Genomic DNA, 16271 nt, shown 5'->3' with positions numbered 1-16271 from the left:
TAGGCTGGTGTGCTCCTTCCATGTGGGCTTTGTTGCTTCTGAGTTTGATGGCCGCTTGATTACCTTCAAGAGGCTTGACGTTTTTATTGAGTTCTTTCAATTTAGGATATTCTGAGCATGTTCTTCCTCTTTGGGTTTCTAACTCTATGTCTTTGCACATTTCACTATCATATTTTTTTGTCTTCTTGAGCTGCATTTTGAAATGTACTGTTCAGCTCTTTGACTTCATTATTTCTTCCGTTTGTCTGAGTGCAGTCGGTGCTAGGATAATGTCTATCCATGTTTACTCTAAAGCAAAGAGCACATTTCAGAGTCTCTTCTGCATCCCCTTGGGTCTTTTCTTTGTTCCTTGGCTTTTTAATGACATCGTTTCTTCAGGTATGATGTTCTTGATATTATCACACGGCTCACCAGGTCTTCTGTCATTAATGTTCAGTACATCAGATCTGTTCCTGAGATGTCATGCCCTCAAAATTCGGGTGGGATGTATTCAAGGTCATATTTGGGCTCTCACAAATTTGTTTGAATTCTCTTCAACTTTAACCTAAACTTACCTATGTGCAATTAATGATCTGTTCCACATTCAGGCCCGGGTCTGGTTGTAACTGCTGATATTGAACTTCTCTATTGCCTCTTCTTGCAGATGTAGCCAATTTGATTTCTAAGTATTCCATCTGGAGATATGTTCTTGAAAAATGGTTTTTGCGTTAAAGGTGTCATTGGTCTTGCAAAATTCTATCATGCTATCTATCTCCAGCTTTGTTTCTGTTACCAAGACCATATATTCCAACTTTGTTCCTTCCTCCATGTTTCCAACTGTTGATTGCATATTTGATCAATTTTCAACTGAAAGATGTGGTAAAATTCTTCTATTACTGCATCACTGACTTTAGTAGTCAGTAGATAAATTTGAATGATAGTTGTACTGATTGGATTTCCTTGTATGTGGATAGACATTATCCTATCACAGACGGTATAAGTACTTCAAGACAGATCTTGAAATGTCTTTTTTAAATATTAATGCAATGCCATTCCTCTTGATTATTGTCATGCCTGGCATAGTAAGCCATATGATTTTCTAATTCAAAGTGGGCAATTCCAGTCCATTTCAGCTCACTAATACCTGGAATATCGATCTGTGTGAGATCCATTTAAGTTTTAATGAGTTTCAATTTTCCTACTCCCAGTTATTAAATAGGTTTTTATAGCTGTTCTCACTTTCAGTTGTGCACAGTCAGCAGATGAAGATCCCAAAGGCTTTGCTCCCACAGGCTTTAAACTATGGTGTTGGTGATAAATATTGAAAGTACCGTGAACTTCCAAAAGAACAAACAAATCTGTCTTGGCAAAAGTACAGTCAGAGAGCTCCTTAGAGGCAAGCAATGCAAGACTTCGTCTCACATCCTTTGGACTTCTGTCAGGAGAGATCAGTCCCTGGAGAAAGACATCATGGTTGGCCAAGAAGTGGGCAGCGACAAAGAGAAAGGTCTTCCATGACATGAGTTGACACAGTGGCTGCAACAGTGAGTTCAACCACAAGCACCTGTGACAAACCTAAGAACCTTTGTGAGTTTGGTACAGGCCCACTGGTGTTTTGTTCTGTTGTACACAGGGTCACTGTGAGTTGGAACTGACTTGATGGCATCTAACAACTACTCCTTTAAGAAGGACCTTTTCCTCAGCCGTATTTTGAGTACCTTCTTACCTGAGAGGCTCATCTTCTGACACTGCCTCTGACCAAGTTCTTCTATCCATAGGGTTTTCAGTGGCTAAGTGATCAGAAAGAACAATGTGTCCCTCCTTTGTACTCCGTTTTTAGTCTGGAAGCTTGGCTGAAACCTGTTCATTTTGGTTGTCTCTACTGATATATGAGTACCAGGGCCTAGCCTTCAGCGTCACCACAAAACACAAGCTATCACAGTATGACAAACTGACAGATAAGTGGTGTTAAGGTGTTGTGAGTCATGGTGTTGTTGAAAAATATTGAAAGTGTCTTAGACGACCAGAAGAAGCAAATCTGTCTGGGAAGAAGTACATTCAGAATGCTCCTTAGAAACAAAGATAGCTAGACTTTGCCTCGCGTCTTCTAGACAGGTTTTCAGAAGAGACTGGTCCTTGGAGAAGGGCATCATGCTTGGTAAAGTAGAAGGCCAGCAGAAAATAGGAAGGACCATCAAGGGAGATGGATTGATACGGTGGCCCCGTGCCTAACAACTATTGTGAGCATCTCTCAGGACTAGTCAGTGGTTCATGATGTTGCACCACAGGGTCATTAGGAGGCACCTAACTGCAACAGCAACAATAATATGAATAATGCTGATTCCTCCCTGCCCCACATGTAAGAACTTTTTATATATATTCTGGATACAAATTATTTATTTGTGATATGTTATCAATATTTATCATTCTCCTTTTCTTTTCACTTGATTATGATGTTTGGATTTTAATGGTGAATTCATAATTTATTTTTAAAGAGTAGTTTGTTTCTTGTTTAAGGTTTTTTATTCTTTACAAAGAGGCCAATATAGTACTCTTTTGCACTATCACCCAGAAACTGTTGTTTTATTTTGAACATTTCAATCTCTATTGCAACTAGAGTTGATTTTTATGCATTGTATATTGGCCTTGATCTGTTTGGAGTATTTTATCATATGCATTCCAAACTTTTTGAGAATTATTTATTGACCAGATGATCATTTCCCTACAACGTATTTATCTAGAACCAAATGTTTTAAAATTTATCATTTTAATTCAACTTTTTCTTTCACTCCGAAGTAATTCAGTGTATGGAGCAGAGCACCTACTGTGTTTAGGTCTTAATTTGGTGTACTCTATGTGTAACCCTGAATAACACACATAACAGTAACCTTTAATTTATGTAGTCTATTTTCTGTGCTGTCAGTTTTGAAATACCATAATCATGTCTCGCTCATTTTTATCTTAAAAACAAATCCTCAAGTTTCCCCCATGATTTCTAACTTCTTTATGTATACTCGGTATCCTCTGGGTTCTCATTATTTTATGCTTGGTACTGTAGATACATACTCAATCATTTTATTTTTCTGGTCTCCCCCTGCCCTGTTTCACTTAATTGTATAATTAAAAGAATAATTTTCAAGAAATATTCCATATACTAGGGAAATTGAAAAAGTTCATGGGAAAATTCTATTATTGTTTTTTCAGTTTTATTTCACATAATTTTTTAAAAGCCTCATATTCCTTTTAATTATAGAGCAGCATATGTTCTGCTTTCGCTATCTTAAAGAACTAGAGGCCTGGTGGCTTAGTGGCTATTCATTGGACTGCTAACCACAAGGTCAGCAGTTCAAAACCACTAGTCGTTTTTTGGGAGAAAGGGCTTTCTACTCCCAAAAAGCGTAATAGTCTCTGAAACTCATAGAGATAGTTACATCCTGTTCTGTAGGGTTGCCTTGAGTAGGCATCTACTTAATGATAGTGTGTTTGGTTTGGTTTATCATAAAAGGATATAATCTCAAATCACGGATTATTTTTATTTCAGTGGTATACTTTTTAAGCTTTATTCACTATTTTACCTCAAATCCAAAACATTAAATAATAGCATTCAAAACTCTTTAATAACTACCCTGTCTTTATGTCTAATCTCATGTCTTTAATCTTTTAAATTACGAAATTTGAAGTATACAAAAATGTATATAGTATTGGATCCATCATTTTTCCGAATCAATTAGAATTATATAGTTATTGAATTTGCCATAACTTCTCTTTCGAAAAAATAGATAGGACTTATAGCCCATAACTTCTCGAGTTTAAGTATATCTTCCACTTTCTTGTTTCAATATTTTTATGATACATATTTCTGTATAACTCACTGCTGTGAAGTCATGGAAACTCAAGTCACTGTGTAGGGCAAGAGTGAAATTACTCCATAGGATTTCTGAGGCTGTACATCTTTATGGCAGCAGGTGTCCTCATCTTTCCCCTGCAGCACAGCTGTGTGTGTGAATTGCCAATCATTTAGTTAGCATCAGGAAATCACACTAACTGCTTCTGAGTTGATTTGGAGCCAGGATAACCTTATAGGGCAAAACACGTTTTCGGAGACTTTCAGTCTTTCAATGACCTCATGCCTCATATTTCACTTTCCAACTTTCTGTATTGAATTTGTGAGACATAGCCATTATATAGATTTATACGTCAGAATACTTGTTGGGCTGCGATCCAAAAGGCAAGCAGTTTGAAACCACCGGTCACTCCACAGGAGAAAGATGGGATTTTCTCTTCGCATGTAAGAGTTACAGTCTCAGAAACACGCACATGGGCATTTCCATCTTGTCCTACAGAGTCACTATGATTTGGTATCTACTCCGACAGTAAGTCATGATGAGTGAGTCATGAGGAGTACTTGGGCTTTATGTCAACTTGACTGGGTCAGGATCCTTCCATGATATTATATAATTAATATGATATGGTATGATCCTACGTAGCTTAGTAAGCTCCATGATGTGATCTGTGAAACAGCCAAGCATTCTGGGAAGAATACGATAAAGTATTACTTTCTTAATCTAGTTATAGCCTTGTTGAAATCAAAGGAGGTTTCATTTGGGATTGATCTGATAATATAGATCAGTACTGTACAGAAACTAGGTCACTTCTTCTGCTAGATCTGCATCTTGCTTCTGGTTTGTCAACCTCTGCCATATCGCCTGCCAATCCCAGGAGCCAGCAGCCTACTGCTGACCTTGGATTCATTCAGCTCAGCATCCACCAGCCTTTGGTCTTCCTGCTTCATCTTTCTGCTTCCTGTTTGTCAGCCCCTGCAGCTACACGAATCAGGAGAAGCTTCCTGCTTACATCTGACCCATGGACTTCAACCAGACTGGACTTACCCACTTCTACAACTGTGTGAGCCATTTCTTGATATAAATCTCTCTCTATAGATGATGATACATTCACCTATAAATGTCACTGGTTTGCTTCTGTAGAGAGCCCAACCTAGCACAGCTTGTGTATGTTGTATGTGTACAGCAAAATCTATCCATTTCCCTGCCATTTGCTTTCTCCAGTTTTTTCATTCTTACAAAATACTGCAATGAATATTCATGTGCATGTGCTCTTGTATGCATGTATAAAAGTTTCTATAAAATACATATCTAGAAGCATATTTATTAGATTTGGGATATACACTTTTCCACCTTCATTAAATATTAGTAAAGTACTCCCAAAATGGTTGTATCAACAGTATGTGAGGGATTCATTGCTCCACAGCCTGCCTGTCAAGTTTCATTATGTAGATATGAAAGGATTATCCTTAGTGAGATTCTAATTTCCATTTTCACCCTTCCAAATATGCAGCTTTCGTAGTGCAGTCGTTAAAGTGTATCGCTGCTAACTGAAAAGTCGTCGGTTTAAACCCACCAGCCTCTGTGTAGAAGAAAGGTGTAGCATTCTACTTGGGTAAATATCTACAGCCTCTGAAACCCTGTAGGACAGCTCCCCAGGGGACAGTCATGCGGGGTCTGTATGAGCCAGAATATGACTAGATAGCAGCAGGGGTTGGACAATGGGAGCCCTCGTTGAATATGTTGCTCGAACCTTTCTTTCTTCCCCCAACTCTAAAATTAGATCGATGAATCATCTCAAGAAGATAAGGCACTTTGTCTGTATATAACGTTTTGTCTTTTGCCAACTTCGCAGCTAACAAAATGCTTTCTTGATAAAATAGACACTCTTCAAAATGTGTCTGTTAATTTTACCAAATGTTTTAGTTTTAAAAAGCCAGTGTCTGTACTATATAGGTATAAAAACATTAGGTGGTCAGATGCATGTTGATAGATACACATGAGACACTGAATGTGGTCTTTACTATCTAAAGAACAGGTGTTTATTCAGGCATTTCTCGGAGGACAGTATAATGGTTAACTCAGAGCCATGTTAAAAATCTCAAAAAAAGAAACTACTTTATTTCAAATGTATTAATTTATTTCCAAGGCACTAGGGATGAAAAAAACCTTCTAGATCACTTTCTATATATTGATTTATAACATTAAGTGTTTGTATGTGGGTACACTCACATTTAATTATTAATCTCTGGGGAAATAAATGCTTTTTTGTACTTAGTATACTTCATACAACATAACCTAGTAGTGGTTGCCTGAGTAGATGCTTATGAAAATTGAATTTAATTTTAGTTACTGAAAAAAATCTATTTGAAAACTAATCATTGTATATAAATAGTTGTAAATTTATTGACTTGTTATTTGTTACATAGTCATTATTCCCACTGATCTATGTAGAACAATCAGAAGAAATTATTTAGAAGAAAATTTTAAATACTGAAGGAAATATGAACAAAAATACATTTTCATTGAAAAGAATACTGATCACAAAGGGGGAAATGCAGAATTACAAATTCTAATAGAATCAGACTTTATGGGACCATGGAGACTAGATGGACCCCTGAAATTATTGCCCTAACATCATATTTAAACTGTGAACCAAAAATATTTTCTGAAGTCTTCTTATAAGCCTTTTTTACTTTTTTATCTTAACTATTAAAGAATGTCTGCCTTGAGCATTATACTTTCTTAAGATCTATCTGTATAGGATCAAATTGACAACAGAAACTCAAAATTTTAGATAAGAACCTTAGGGGACCGTGAGCTTATTTTAATAGAGAAGGAATAACTCAGAAAAGTAGGGTGAAAATGGTTGTATAACTCTAAGAACATAATCTGTGTCATTGGATTCTACATGTAGAAACTGATGAATTGGTACATTTTGTACTGTGGGTATTCTCAACAATAAACTTTCATAATTTATTTTAGGCAGGCAGAAAATATGGAAATATGAAATACTGTGACCTTAAAGATTATTAAACAAGAATGTGAGTGACTTGGCCAATTTTAAACTGACAAAGAGCAATATTTTCAAAATTGTGTTAAGGAAAACTATCATGAACTTTAAAAATGACTCCTCCTGCCTCTGATAACACACAATAAAAACTGTGCTTGTCCATTCATTCATAGAGAGTTACTGGGACTGTAACTCTTTATGGAAGTAGAAGGCTCTATCTTTCTCTCACAGAGCAGCTTGTGGTTTCGAACTGTAGACCTTGTGGTTAGCAGCCCAATTCATAACCACTAAGCACCAGAGCTTTTATAAATTATTAAAAGAGGGATATTATAAAAATTGAACAAGCAGATTTCAACCTCTGTGAGTATTTACAGAAATATCCATTTAATTTTACACCCTCCCCGAAAGTCTTGTTTTATAATGATTTCATGTAAAATAACACCCAAGAAACCATGGCAGGGAGGGGGTCTCTGCAAGAAGCCTCATTTTTTATTAAAAATCGCCTTTTATAAAAGGTTCAGTTTAGTCTCATTTAGTTTTTCAGGTCTTTCTAGATGATTCCTGCCTTAACACTTTACAGTTACTGCTTCTTTATTTTCTTTCTTTATCCCAAACTGTACCACTTAGTCATCCATTTCTGTAGGGTTCTAGAGCATAGGAGCTGAGTCACTTAACCAGAAACTTAGGAATTTTAACTGTTGAATATCAGGCAGTGAATTTTGTAGTACACAATGCTTTTTGCACTAAATATTCATCAACATTCCATGACCATTACGTTTTGTTTTGTTTCTTACATTTTTTACCTTGTAGAGTTAGATGATCCTAGTTCATAACAGTTTATTTTAAAATTGTTCTTTCATACATAGTTTTGTTGAACGTAAAAAGTGCTCAGATATGCATGAAATTATTTTTTCCAAATCAGCATAACTGCTTTTTTATCATTATTTTTTAAAATATGTGCTTATATAGCAGGGGAAGAAGGGGAGTCAGGAATAGAATGAGGATATGAAAAACATAGTTGCCTCTCAGAACAGCTGGATGGATCCAGGCTACCATTACTAAACGTTCTGATCAGAGCTTGTATCGAAGAAGGCTGAAGGAAAATCTGAAACAGAACTCTATATACTTATCTACTCCAGACTTTCTGTACCCATGGAAGCTGAATAAACCCCTCAAACTGTTGCCCTGAGATCATTTAAAAATTGTAAACCAAATAAAATATCTCCTGAACTTTCCATAAAAGTAAACAAGAGTTTAGCTTAACCAGTTTAAAAAAAAAAAAAAAGTCTGCCCTGAGCATTCTGCTCTTTAAGAATGATTTATTTGGGTTCAAATTGACAATAGCTGCTCAAAAGTTTAGGTAGGAAATTTAAATGGTGTTAAGTTTATATTAATGAGGGATGATGAACAATTCAGAAAATGAGTTGCACAAAATAAATGAACCATAATTGGTATCATCAAATTGATTCGTATGTGTAGAAACTGTTGAATGGGTGTGTTTTCCTCTCTATATTCTCAGCAATAAAATAAATGCAGTTGTAAAAGCATACGTGCTTCTAAAATTATGCTAATACAAGCAGATTTCCAGGTCTGTACTGAGGGTGTGAGGCTTTTTATATGTAAGAAATAGTTAATGGACAACTGGAATTTTTAGAAGTATTTTATTTTCTCATGCAGCATCATAGAAAGTAGCATGTGTAGGTGTTTACAAGGAGCAAATTCTTAATGTGGGAGAGAGAGCAGGTTTAATGTTTAACCTATCCAGTATGTGTGAATAAAACTTTTAAAAATTCTAATCTAAGTGAATGAAGAATGTAGCAAATAGCTGTTTTATTTGCCGGGCAAAGTTGCAGAGCGGTCAAGTTAGGAGCAATTTGGGGCTTGAAACCTGTGTTTGAGGGTTTGGATTGGAATTCACGAATGCAGAATTATTGTTAACAAAAGTATGAGAGTTTCAGAAATCTATTGCTTAAAATTTAGTAAATGTTTAATAGCTTGATGGTGGATTTTTAGCTTACACACCACTTTCTGAAGGTAAAAAATGTGAGCTACTTTTTAGTGTTCTTACTTTCTCCCTTCATTTAAGCCAAACACACTTTCCAAAGAGATAAATTGTGACTCAGGTAGCATTGAATGATAGCTAGTATCAGAAACCAGCATTTAGGATTTGCTTTAGATGACATAGAAAGGAAGAGGTACCTTCAGTTTCCTTTGTTCTGCTTTTCTGGTTTCTTTCGAGACGCTATTCAATCAAGTAGCCGGCCAAAGAGCTTTCTACTTTTAAGAGCTTACTACAAATCAGCAAAACAATGAGAATCCCACAAGCACAAATTCAGTGAAGTAGTTCATTTATACTAGATTTCTGAAGTACAGTTCTGGGTCAGATGAAAAATATATTACAATTTGTTCGATAGGCTTTGAAGCAAGTTTTATTTCGGCATGTAGTCATGTGTTTCTGCAATTTTGAAGCTGGCTACTTTGTTTTTTTGAGTCAGTTCTGTCTTTTCGTGACTCGTGTCAGAGAGTAAACCTGCCACATAGGCAGTCGCCAGGCTTTTCCTTTGAAGAGCCACTAGGGGAGTTCAAGTGACCTAACAGTGTAGTTAGCAGTCAGGAATGTAGCTGTTCTGCTAGCAGGGCGCCCTTGATTGCTTCAGACATGTTGGTAAATCAGGAATGTCTGATTGTTTTTCAACTAAAGTGTAGATGTTGTTATGTATGTATATATTTGTATTGGAATCGTAGCCCCTGTACCTGTGGGTGTAAAGAAATACAATCACTTTCCATAATGAAATGTAGTGTCATGTTCCGGAGATTAAGCAAATGTAGGTAGGTCCTAAACCTAGTCTCATCTGAGTTATGAAAAAAGCAAGTGAGACCCACAGAAGCAAGCACATACTGGAGAAGACAGGTGCCTTAGGAGGGGTCCTAAGAGCTAAGGAGAGCCCAAGGCCAATGACGAAGGAATTAAATCGACTGAGACCCTGATGGGGACTTTTAGCTTCCAGAACTGTTAAAGAAAATAAATTCCTGTTCTTTAAAGCCACCTACTAGCGTTTCTGTTTTAGTAACAGGAGAGAACTAAGACTGATGTTAATTTTTTAAAATAAAAAAATGACAAGATTATATATTCCATACAGAACAGGACTTCTCACTGATCACTGTGTACAGATTATCTGTTAAAAGCTCGGTTTTCAGGTGATATCACCAAGAATGGCAGTGTAACACTAAAAATCTGCTCTTCCATAAAAGCAATGAGAAAGCAGGTAAAAATCGTCAAAATCAACTTTTTCAGAGCTCTGTCAATTAACTAATGGCTTGCAATAATCCTAAGAGGATGTGTTCAAGGAAAACTGTATGTCAGTATAGACAGTGGGCTTTGTACCATTTTAATTTGCTGTAGTTTCATCTCCCCGGTTTTTTGAAAACAAAGTGCCTTGAAATAACTAGAGGAATAAAAAATTTTCAGTCTAGCATTTATAAGAAGAGCTTCATGTATCTCCATAGGGTTTTCATTCTCTCTCCTCGATGACCGTTCCTGGTCATCTCCACTCATGGGGCTCGTCGTAATTTAATCTGACTCAAGTTCCCTTACTGCGAACAGCTGGAGATTTTATTGCCAGCCACCAGTGGCAGGTCTGTGATATCTGCACTAAGCAAGTAGGTAAATTCCATCTTTATGGCCAACTGCCTGGTGAGGATCAGTATGAATCAAATCCCCAAAATGTAGAGATTGATCCACTCCTCATGGTCACAGTTAATGGTAAATCACCTCAGTGGCTTGCACCCTTTCACTCTACCCATAAGGTGGATTCAGAGTTACAGCTGAGATAGACACTGTCCCTCAGACCATTTGCCCATGTAGTCCTTCTGATCCTAGCCGTATAGACATGGGTCAGAGCTCAGACATTAGAGGGACACCATCCTTCAGAATACTGGATAGACAGGTAACAACTCCTGCTGGATCTCATTGCCCCTTTGGGTGAAATAATTTGCTAGATGAACTCACAGAGTACACAAAATTACAGATTTATTACAACCCAAAAGTATACAAATGAAAAGTCACAAGGTACAGTCTGGAAAAGTTCCCAACACCGAACTTCTATGTGATTAAGGGCACATGTCCCTCCCAAAAGGATGTTCAAACAGGAGGCTCAGAAACTGAGTCTCAGGGTCTAGGACTGTTAGGCTCCCTAGCTACTGGAAAGATTACATCATATCCCATGAAAGTAGGAAATAGCAGCCCTAAGTGGTCTGTCTTGGGGTCTCACCCCCCCCCCACCACCTTCCGCCACCCTTGCTTCCAGCTTCAGGTGTAGTCTCCCCTCAGGAACTCAAAACAAAGACCACATTGCCTTCTTTGCCTTAGGACATCACAGCTGTATGAGGCAATAATAACAGTTGGGCAAAGAAGAAGCTGACGAAAACCTCAAAAGGAAAAATTCGGGAATGAAATGTCTATAGAAGGCTTCAACAAAGTTTTGGGATATATAGAATATATAGAATTTCTGGGAATATAGAATGTCACATGGCTGTGAAATGGTCTCATATCTATCCCCACCCAAAAGAGGCCATGAAGGCTCTAATAGCTTAACCTTTGTCTGACCTTGAGACTGTACAAACAGAATTGAAGACAAAGGTACAGTTCTAAACTGCTTGCCAGAGCCTTGAAGGTGTACAGAGAGCCCCTTTGCCAAGACTGGGCAACTTCCTAGTTCAAATCATTAAAAGCAATGTCTGTACAAACATTAACTGATGGTTGAACTAACATAGCAGTGATTTCAGGGACAAGAAAGACAGAAAGTCAGTGGTTGCTAGGGACTGGCAGAGGGGAAAATGGAAAATAATTGCTGAGTATGGGTTTCTTTTGAAATGATGAAAAATCTTAGAATTAGTATACTAAAAATCACTCAATTGTATATTTTAAAAGGATAAATGTATGGTATAAAAATTATATCTTAATAAAATAAGACCATGTGTGTTTTAGACATATGTGTGTAACTTAAATGTGATTGCTAATAATTCAGAAATATTGTTATGTGACTAGGTATTACCAAATTTTCCTTGATAATTAACTTTTTGGAATTGATTCCAGAATTAAAACAATTGCTAGGTTAGTATTTTTAGATATGTGATGTCAAATTATTTGTACGCTAACACTGCTTTCATACATATGTAACAATACAATAGTATACATAAACTATAAATACATGGCGGTAATGCAGGGTCACAAAACAATAATAAATTTAGCAATAATAAATTTAAAAGATGACATTAAAATAGAATATATTTGGAAGCAGTGTCTTCTTAAATTCTAACCTGTTGACTGATGTTGGATGATCCAGAAGCAGATGCTCCTGCGGCTCTTTGTTGATGTGGTTGCTATGGTGACATGATACATCCATGCAAAGCAGGAAGCTTACTGTACATTGGCTAGTTTGATAGAAAGGAAGGTTTGAAGTAGGTATTGATGGATATAGTGATACATGGTCATACCATTCTTGCTCTAATTGTACTTTCGCCAGGTAATTATAGAATACTGTACGACCCAAAATGGAGGTGTTGTAGAGATTGACTTATTAGAATAAGAGTCATTTGAGGTCCAACTTGCCAATGAGGATTACCTCAGTATTTAGTAAGTGGAACAAATTGGAACATCTGTAGCAGAAACTTACAGCAACCTTTGTGTAGGTTTGGTAGCAGCAGTTGAATGAGAAAATTAAGAGGATGCAAGCAACAGTAAGTACAAGTGCTAAGGTTTTGAAACTGGCCTTGGTGCATAAGCATAAATATGACTTGACACTTCATCAGATTTCATCATTTATATTTAAAGGTTATGTAATGATGTGATAGTAAGATGGCAATACTTTTTTTAAAAAAATACTGGCTTTGTTGTTTTTTAGGGAATAAAAGCTACAAATTTGGTAGTTTTAGGGTAAATTTAAGATTCTGTTATTTCCCAAGAACAATTTTGTTAAAACTATAGCGATTTGTATTTTGAGAGGGGGGAAAAAAAGTAATTACATGGTTTAAGTAAAATAAAAGAATTTTTAAAAGACCTGTGTAGTTTAGAACATTGATATTTTAAATATGTAAACTATCTTAGATGAACTTCCTTTAGGCTATAACATCTTTAGTGCTGAGAAGTTAGCATTTTAGTGTTTACAATTTTAACATATTGCCTTGAACTTATAATACGTGGAGTTGTTGAGAGTGCCATGTTTTACTAATTTATTTAAAGTATTTATAATTTAAGTTTACAAATACATGGCTCTGTACCGGCAAATACATAGATGCGTTGTGTGTTTGCATATCTGTGATATTACCGTATTTATCTACTGCCTTATCTGAAAATGGTAGTCGAGATCAAGGACCGGCAAGCTGTGGCTCTCAAGCCACATGGGACTTTAGTATGTATATGTGGCTGGCAAGTTGCTTCTGATTCAGAGGAGCCCTCCAGGCAGAGTACAGGGTTACTTTAGTGGGATACACATTGCACTGCTAAGGTTAGAAGTTCAAACCAGCCAGCCAACTGCTCCGCTGGAGAATGATGAAGCTGTCAGTTCCCATAAATGTTCAATATCTCAAACCCCAAAGGACCAGCTCTGCCCTATCCTGTAGGGTCACTGTGAGCCAGAATGGATTATGGGGCAATGAGGGAGGACAGCAGATCCACCCTGTAGGATTTCTAAAGTAAAGTTGTACATATGTAAAATTGAAAATGTTTAAAGGATGTTATTCAGATAATGATGGTTTCATTTTTTTGTAGAAATATAATTATGGTTCTCAACTAATTTTTAAATTATTGTGAGGGACAAGATTGGCTCTTCTGTCTAAAAAATTTGTCAGTCCCTCGTCTACATGATTGAGTAGTATTTTCTTTATAAGTTTGAAAAAACCTTTTTTTCAGGACCTACAGTAGGTCAGACACTGCGCTGGGGATTCATTTATAATGTTTCCCCCCAATATTCCCAAAACACCAATATGTACATTTTCTTGTTTCCATTTTAAAAAAGAAGATTCTAAATTTCAGAGTTAAAATAATTCACCTAAAAGTGCACATCTATTAAGTAACAGTAAGTTTTGATTATAGTCGTATCTGCCTCCAAATCCATTTTTCTTGTCAAAATACTTTTATATCTAGGAAGATAAATGAACCTAATTTGAAAAAATAATTTATAATTAGTTTATATTTTACTGTTTACTAGTCTGTCCCAACATTTGTTGTAATTGGCTATAATCATCTCCCTTACTGATGGATGGTTCTATTCCCAGTTTCTCAAACGATGCTTAACATGTATTAATTAACATTAATTACTTGTCAAACAAGATGAATTAAATGGGTAGATAATTGACAGATCTCCTTTGTTTGTTTGCTGTTACCGAACATACATTTTTACTTAACAAATTTATTTTCCAGAATAGGACTGAAAAAATATCCTCGAGTTCATTAGTTTGAAAATTGTTCTTTCTTTATAAACATCAGTTTCTGTTTAGATTTCAGTTCACTTATATCATCTACAGATAAACAAGATTTAGCAAAGTACAGATAGAGCTTGATTCACAACTCCCTGGAACATGTCAGTTTAACAACAGTTTTTACATATTTCTGATTTTTGAACTGATACTGTGTTTGAATGAAATACGTTCAAATGTGGATATCATAAGGTTGAGGTACCTGAAATTTACCAAAGTAAATAAAAGGTAGTTAGAAATGTAATGTTAGTGTTTAGGGAGTCTAGAACTCCAAGAGTAGAGTAGCCACTAACCATTTGTGGCTATCTAATTTTAAGTACCATGGACTGCCAAAGAACAAAAAAGTCTGTCGTAGCAGAAGTGCAGCCAGCACGCTCCCTAAAAGCACAGATGGTGGGCCCTCTTCTCTCATGTACCTTGGACATGTTATCAGGAGTGACAAGACCCTGGAAAAGAACACTGCTTGGTAGAGGGGCAAGGTCAATGAGGAGGACCCTCAGCAAGAAGGATTAACAACAGTGGCTGCAACCGTGCCCTCAACGTAAGAGCAATTGTGAGGATGGGGCAGGACTTGCTGTGTTTCAAGTTCTGTAGTCCAAGGGGTTGCTGTGCGTTGGAACCAACTTGACAGCAGCTAACCACAACAAACTAAGCTTAGCTGAAAACTCAGCTGCTTATTCCTAATAGCCACAGGGAATTAGAGCCCACCATATTGGACAGTGCAAACATAGAGCATTTCAGTTAGCACAGAAATTTCTATGAGAACGTTCTTTCTGGTCTAGAAACCAGAGGGAAAGATAAAGATACAGGAATCATTTGTAGTGGACAGTAGTGAACTCATTGAACCATCTCTCATCTTGTGAATAGATCCCATAATTCATGTTAATATATAAAAGAAGATAGAAGGCTTTGCTTTTATTTTTATATTTTAATCTTTTTATTGGGGGCTCTTACAACTCTTATCACAATGCATACATACCTCCATTGTGTCAAGCACATTTGTTGCCCTCATTATTCTCAAAACATTTGCTTTCTACTTCAGCCCTTGGTATCAGCTCATTTTTCCCCCTCCCACCTCATTACCCCCTCCCTAATGAACCCTTGATAGTTTATAAATTATTATTAGTCATTTATGTGTCATTTGTCTGTCCAATGTCCCCCTTCACCCACTTTGCTGTTGTCCATCCCCCAGGGAGGTTATATGTATATCCTTGTAGTTGGTTCCCCCGTTCTACCCCACCTTCCCTCCACACTTCCGGTTTCGCCACTCTCACCACTGGTCCTGAAGGGATCATCTTGTGTTTCCAGTTTCTTTCTGTACCAGTGTACATCCTCTGGCCTAGCCAGATTTGTAAGGTAGAATTGGGATCATGATAGTGGGGAGCGGGGGATGGCTTGGGGAGGGAGAAACATTTAAGAACTAGAGGAACGTTGTGTATTTCATTGTTGCTACATTGCACCCTGTCTGGCTCGTCACCTCCCTGAGACCCTTCTGCAAGGGAATGTCCTGTTGCCTACAGATGGGCTGTGGGTCCCCAGTCTGCACTCCCCCTCATGCACAATGATAGGAGTTGTTCTGATAATGCCTGATACCTGATCCCTTCAACACCTCATGATCACACAGGCTGGTGTGCTTCCTCTATGTGTGCTTAGTTGCTTCTGAGCTAGATGGCCGCTTGTCTACCTTTAAGCCTTTAAGACTCCAGACGCTATATTGTTTGGTAGCCGGGCACCATCAGCTTTCTTCACCACATTTGCTTATGCACCCATCTGTCTTCAGCGATCGTGTTGAGAAGGTGAGCGTCACAGAATGCCAGTTTAATATATAACAAAGTGTTCTTGTATTGAGGGAGTACTTCAGTGGAGGCCCAATGTCCATCTGCTACCTTAATACTAAAACTATAAATATATGCACATAGATCTATTTCCCCATCATCATATATAAATATATTTACATATGT

At 37.0% G+C, this 16271-nt stretch overlaps 1 protein-coding gene and 1 pseudogene across 1 annotated transcript in view; both read left to right on the top strand.

The window, feature by feature from the left end:
* Positions 1 to 16271, top strand: part of FNDC3A (fibronectin type III domain containing 3A) — a 223333-nt gene that overhangs the window by 54239 nt on the left and 152823 nt on the right. The gene's annotated exons all lie outside the window — the stretch shown is intronic.
* LOC115869352 overlaps positions 10725 to 16271 on the top strand; it is a 20526-nt pseudogene continuing 14979 nt past the window's right edge.

This window comes from Echinops telfairi, unplaced genomic scaffold (assembly GCF_000313985.2).
Source record: "Echinops telfairi isolate 266 unplaced genomic scaffold, ASM31398v2 ScPeMD7_24;HRSCAF=84, whole genome shotgun sequence".
NCBI classification, from domain to species: Eukaryota; Metazoa; Chordata; class Mammalia; order Afrosoricida; family Tenrecidae; genus Echinops; species Echinops telfairi.
The sequence above is the reverse complement of the archived record's forward strand: the minus strand, read 5'-3'. Positions and strand labels throughout refer to the sequence as shown.